This window comes from Suncus etruscus, chromosome 9, assembly GCF_024139225.1.
Source record: "Suncus etruscus isolate mSunEtr1 chromosome 9, mSunEtr1.pri.cur, whole genome shotgun sequence".
Taxonomy (NCBI): domain Eukaryota; kingdom Metazoa; phylum Chordata; class Mammalia; order Eulipotyphla; family Soricidae; genus Suncus; species Suncus etruscus.
The window spans coordinates 67,929,570-67,935,884 of record NC_064856.1 but is presented as its reverse complement, the minus strand read 5'-3'; positions in this window follow the sequence as shown (position 1 = coordinate 67,935,884).

Below are 6,315 nucleotides of genomic sequence, written 5' to 3'. Positions count from 1 at the left end.
GGGTGTCCCAAGTGTTGTTCACAAGGCCTGGAGTGAACTCTGGGTGGGGACGGGCAATTCTTGGCTAACTAGGCCAGTGGGTTAGTGTAAGAGCCTGAGAACACAAAGGTATTTGAGCCAAGTGATGCTCTAGGTCTCCAGGCTGCACTGGTCAATGAGTGGGGGAACCACTTGAGGTTAGGGATAGAAATGGGGCTGACTACACACAAGCAGATAACTTAATTCCCCAGAGCGCTCTCTCTCTCTCTCTCTCTCTCTCTCTGACTCCAACATTGTTTGATTTTATTAACAACAATTATAAAATGTTTTAATTAATTCTATTCTGATTGCTTACTAATTTATTTGATTAAATTAAGTATAGATTTTAATCCAATGCAATTTATTATATTTTTAAAGTTTTCCATATTGAGATACTGTGATTTATAATTCTGTTAATGATGGTTTCTATATACATCGATCCAGCACCACACCTGGCACCAATGCTGCTTTCATGTCCATATTCTCCAGTCTCCATGCTGATCTCAAAGAAAACTCTCAGTAAGTTTTGTTTGCTGAAAGCCCGCTGCTTGAAGAGTTTGGGAATAGGGACTTACCAACCTTTCCAGAGTCTTCCAAGCCTGGGAGCAGGCCTGCCTATGTCACTCTCCCACAGGTGGCACAAACCTTTGGGGATGGGTGGCAACAGCATAACTTCTCTCTGTGGGTGTCTAAGGGGAAAGGACACCCTTGCAAGTTGAATGAGTTCATGTTCTTTTGTTTGTTTTTGTTTGGGGTCATATGCAGCAATGCTCAGGGGCTGCTCCAGGCTCAGAGCTTGAGTCGGGGTGAATAGGTCACTTTTAATGACACTCCAGAAGACCATGCAGTGCTGGGGATCAAATCCAGGATCCCACATGAAAACCTCCATTCCAATTTGTTTATTGAGTTATCTCCCCTGCCCAAGAGTTCAAACTCTTATTTTTCTGCAGTTTAGTCAATGATGCATCTTGGGGACACAGATGCCAGACTGTTTCGTTGGGGGGTGGTGGTACACAGATGATGCTCAGGACTTATTCTTGATTCTGTGTTCAGGTACTACTCCTGGTGAGCTCAGGGAATCATATGGGATGCCAGGGACAGAATCTGGGTTAGCCACATGCAAGGCAAGAGCCTTACCTGCTATATTGCTCAAATCTAAGGTGCTACACTAGTTTTAAGAGAGGCCATCGGCAAGTAGGCTCCTCTTACAAGCCAAAACTCAGCAGTTTGGGGGCCCAGCAATCAGGGAGGCAATGCTTACCTTACCTGGTGCCTGATTTCTCCAGTCTTCACAAGGAGGAAGGAGGTCCTGGAAGGGAGTGGAGAGGGAGGGCACCCTCAATCATTCTCCCTCCACCCACTCCAAGCCACCCTCCTTTGAGCAAGACCTACAGGCCTGGGGCTATAAATGGAGAGCTGGCCTCTGGGCAGGAATGTGGTCCTGGCTGCGCCCCATGGCCCTGCACCCTCAGGGAGTGGCTGCCCAGAGCTCCAGCAGCCTTTCTATCTATATATATAACCATTGGAAACCCAATCTGGCCAGCACCTGCCCAACTCTCCAAGCGCCTTGACCCTGGTCAGGCTGGACCTGTGGCCTTTCTCCTTGCACGTCCCCCATAGCTGGCACCCACTGCTCCTTGCACAGTCTAGGGGAGTAGGGAGGGGATGCCACAGAGCTGGAGGGTGGGAGTTTGAGGTGGGGTTGGGCCCCAGGTTGCCATTCTGTTCTCATTATCTTTCTCCCTAGGCCCCCATGTCTCTCATGGTAGGCAGGTCATAGGCAGTTGTCCCTCATAAACAGGCATACTCCATTCACAGTGTCTGAGCCATACTTTATGACACCCCATACTTTATGTCCATCTCATCTTCCTCAATCAGTATACATCTCACATGGCGGACATCTCCCACCCTGCATCTACCCTGACTTTGTGACTATTTTACGAGTGTGACACATTATCTTGTTCATCTTTCACAACATAATTACTTATATTTAGGTCCCCAAACCCCCACTGCACTGCCTCCACACATCATACATGCATCATTTACCCTTCTTCACTGCCTGTCTTTCTTGAACATGTATCCATCTCATGCTGTAAACATCTCTACAGAACACCCCTCATTCCTCATGTTCCCCAACATTTCCTAGTATATTCCTGTCTAGTTTATCAGACCTCAGTCCTAGTGGGCGCACTTGCTTCCTCCTTCATCCAGGAAGAAGATAATAAAGGTTAATTTGAATGTTGTGCCAATGTCTTCTTTGTAGACTCCAATTTGAACTTATTTTTTAATTTTTATTTTATTGAAACCATTGTGCTTTAAAAAGTCCTTTATAGATGGATTTCAGACATACAGTGAATCAATCACACCACCAGTGCCCATCTCCTTCCACCAATGTTCCTAGCGTGCATCCTATACCACCATGCTTTGCCCCCTGGCCTGCCAGTATAACAGGTCCATTTTAAGTTTTGATTATTATAATTTAGGTCTCTTGATTCTATTATTGTTGACTTTGGCTTGGATATTTAGTTCTGTCCTTTTTTTTCTCCACCAATGCACCTGAGACCACTTGGTTCCTGGTCCCCATCATTTCTTTATTTTTTTTTCTTCTTAATTTTATAAAAAAAATGAAAAATAAGAGGTAAGATAAAGTAATCTGTGTCCCAAGGTTCTATGAAAAAGATAGGAATGCCCATCTAAAATAAAATAGAAAAAGTAAAAGAGGTGGCAGTTTTTTTTTTGCATAGGTTCAGCAAAGAGTTGGGGAAAATAGAAAGAAAAAACCTTTCACCTAAAACCAGAGTGATACTACCATGAAGCATCCTACCATAAGATCAACTACAGGCTCCAGGCATACTAAGTTGTCTAATCCCAAAGTCTTTTTTCTAAGGTCCCAGAAGAAGTTTTCCTCAATCATGGTTGTCGCAGTCAGGCGGTTTCGTTTTTTGTTTTGGAATTTATACATAGCAGTGCTCAGGGCTGACTCCTGAGCTCTGTACCTAGGGATCACTCCTGGCAGAGCTTGGGGGACCAGATAGGGTGCCAGGGTTTGAGTCTGGGATGACAAGACAAGTGCCCTATTTGCTGTGCTATTGCTCTAGCCCCTTTAGTTTTAGTGTTTAAGTTAGATTTTCCATTTTACATGTCAGGTCTGAAGGAGAAACAGCTTTGAGTTGAGGGGTGGAACGGTGACCTAGTGATGCTGACAATACATGTGGCAGGATCCAGTGGGCAGTGGGGAAGCCTGGGAGGGGCCTCCAATCCCCACCCCTCTCCCTTTGCCTCCTTGCTGTTAGCCTGAGGTCTTCAAGGAGCTGGGATTAAGGCACACACAGCCCCAAGACTCCAGGAACAGACACCAGCTGCTGTGTCCCAGCAGCTGCGGGGAGTCCAGGCGCATTGGGGAGGTCTCTGACTTGCTCATCCCTGATCAGTGGCACCGGGAACAGACTTTGCGGCTAGTAGTCAGGCTGCCTAGAGACTTGTCATCTGCCTCTATCCTACTTCCTGTCCTGCCACTTGCATGAAAACCTACTGGATAGCTGCTTCCGCACTCTTTGGAAAACTGTTTGGGAAAACAGTTTCCAGACCATGTGTACCAGCAGTCCCACCCTCTCTCAGTGGTTCCTGCACTCACTATTTCCATGCTCCCTCCAGCTCCTCTGTAGGATTTCAGGAGGATGTAGTCAAGAGCAGGACCTCTGGAAGCTCCATCTAGTGGGGGTAGACAGATTTATCATTGGTTCAAATACCCTGTAGGGGTACCCCATGGGGGCAAGGACCATGTGAATGTCCCTGGGGAAGGTACTGATATCCTTCTTCTAGGGTATTGATGACTGAATAGGAGTAAGTCAAGGGGAAAGCTGGAGGGAAAAGCATTTCTGACTTAGAGAACAAACAGCATGATCAGATGCCAAAACATGTGACTGCAGGGATGTTCCCTCTGTGGCTTACACAGTCTGGAGAGAGGGGAGGCTTTTGGGACCTGCTAGTTCAGACGCCCAGAGAGGTAAATGGCAATTGCTTGAGATGAAGTACACTTTTTTTTTGTTTGTTTTGTTTTTGGGCCACACCCGGTGGTGCTCAGGGATTACTCCTGGCTGTCTGCTCAGAAATAGCTCCTGGCAGCCACGGGGGACCATATGGGACACCAGGATTTGAACCAACCACCTTAGGTCCTGGATCAGCTGCTTGCAAGGCAAACACCGCTGTGCTATCTCTCTGGGCCCAGTCCACTGGTTTTTTAGGCAGGAGGTTCAGTTCAAGGGCAGAGAGTGTAGAGAGGAGGAGCGACAGTGGTAGAATAGAAACTGCAGTGACAGGGGTCTGCCCTGGTTGGTGGACCCTGGTGCTGTGGACTTCCACTTTATTTCCTGGGTCCAATTTCTCCATGGGCAGGAGCAAGACATGGGATCCTAGCTCTCTTTGCAGCAGGCTGTTCCTTCCTCCTGCTTCCCTTATGGGAGGAAGAAGGTCAGGGCATTCCTCTGACTATCAGCCTAGCTCATAATAGCCTCAGGAGTATACAAAAATTGGGGCTCGTCCCAAGGAAGAATGCAATTCTTCAGATTAGAGAGGCAGTAAGCCTGCAAAGAGCACTTAGGGGAGCATTAGGGTTAGTCTTGACCTGCACAGTTCCCTGCATAGGCACCAGAGACTCTTTGGAACATATGTGAATGTAGTTGTGGAGATGCTGGTTCTGGTGGCCATTGGCACAGTGACAAGTGTATCACTGAGTTTTCAGCTGTCTCCATAGACATTGAAGATTGCACAATACACCCACACTTAAACGCTGCTGTGCCTCTTCCTGACTCCAGGATCTCTTCCCTCTCAGAGACTCTTTTCAGACTGAGGTCCTTGACTGATTTCTGGAACCCATCTGTAAGGCCTGAAAGAGCTCCATAGACCTTGGCCCATGGCACCTACATGGGGCCTGTCTCTGAGCACACACCACACACGACCTGTTTTTGCCTTAATTGCTCTCCTTAAGAATAGGAGCTAGAAGCAAGCACTAGGTCAGTGCTTCTCAGGGGGAGGGGGCGTGAGGCTCTGTAAAGGAGGGGGGCGTTTGACCCCGGCAAACACTGTCATAATAAGCTAAGCCTTGTGTTTGTCTCTGTATGTCTCTGGAGCTGAGAGTTGCTGTGTCCTCCTTCAAACCCCGCTTTGAAAAGCTATGCATTACAAAACGTGCTCATTGTAGCCATTAATCCAGACATCACCTCTGATTAAAAAATCAGCTCAAATTATTTTATATATTTTTGTTTTGCAGGTTAAAGTTTTTTTTAAAAATAAACATACTATTTACAGTTGCACGGGGGCATGAAAAGTGTTTTCTTCTTCCTAGGGGGGCATGACAGAAAAGAATTGAGAAGCACTGCACTAGGTGTAGGGAATGGCCAGTGTGGGCTAACTAGACTTCAAATCTTTTTTGGGGTGAGGGGCACACCTGGCAGCACTCAGGGATTACTTCTGACTCTGCTCTCAGAAATCACTCCAGGCAGTCTTGTGGGATCATTTGGGATGCCAGGTATCAAACCCGGGTCTGTCCCGGGTTGGCTGCATGCAAGGCAAATGCCCTACACTGTGCTATTTCTTCAGCCCCTAGGCTTTGTATCTCTTGGAAATGGAGGTCAAAACGGGGTGCAGAGCAGCTGAAAGTGAGGGTAACCACGCAGCCTGTGATATCTCCTCAGCAGTAGCAGACCTCCCCACCTCCACCCATGCACACGGGCAGCTTGCCAGTGGACCCCAAACAAAGTCTAGCGGGTGTGTGTGTTCGGGAAGCAGGGTGGACTGCTGACAGATGCAGAGAAGCTGGTGCAGGCCAGGAGGTGGAGCAGCCCTGGGGAAGACACTTCCACAGAAGGCTGAGGCCCAGCAGAGTCCACATCACTGCAGCCAGTGTTGCCTTGTTGCCCCCACACTAGTGACATCACTTATCACAGCTATAGTGTGGAGGGAAAGAGGTCAAGATTCAAAGCCACCTTCCTACAGTTTATAAATGCTTCTCACTGGAGGCTCAGGCTGAACAAGGTCAACTCAAGTCTGCACAGACCTGGAGGGGGGAATCCTGGTTTTCTGGAAGCCTTTTACATCCAGGACACTGTACATGAATTTACCGCCTCCCCTGTCCTGAATGGACACCTCACTAGGTAGAGACATGGATGCATCCACCCTGGTATCTGATTCATCTCGTTCCAGAGTCTTGTATCCCCAAGATTAATTTGGGGATAGGAGCTGTTTAGGGTGAACCTATCTAAGAAGTAGGGTGAGGCAGGGAGGTGGGGAGAATGTAAG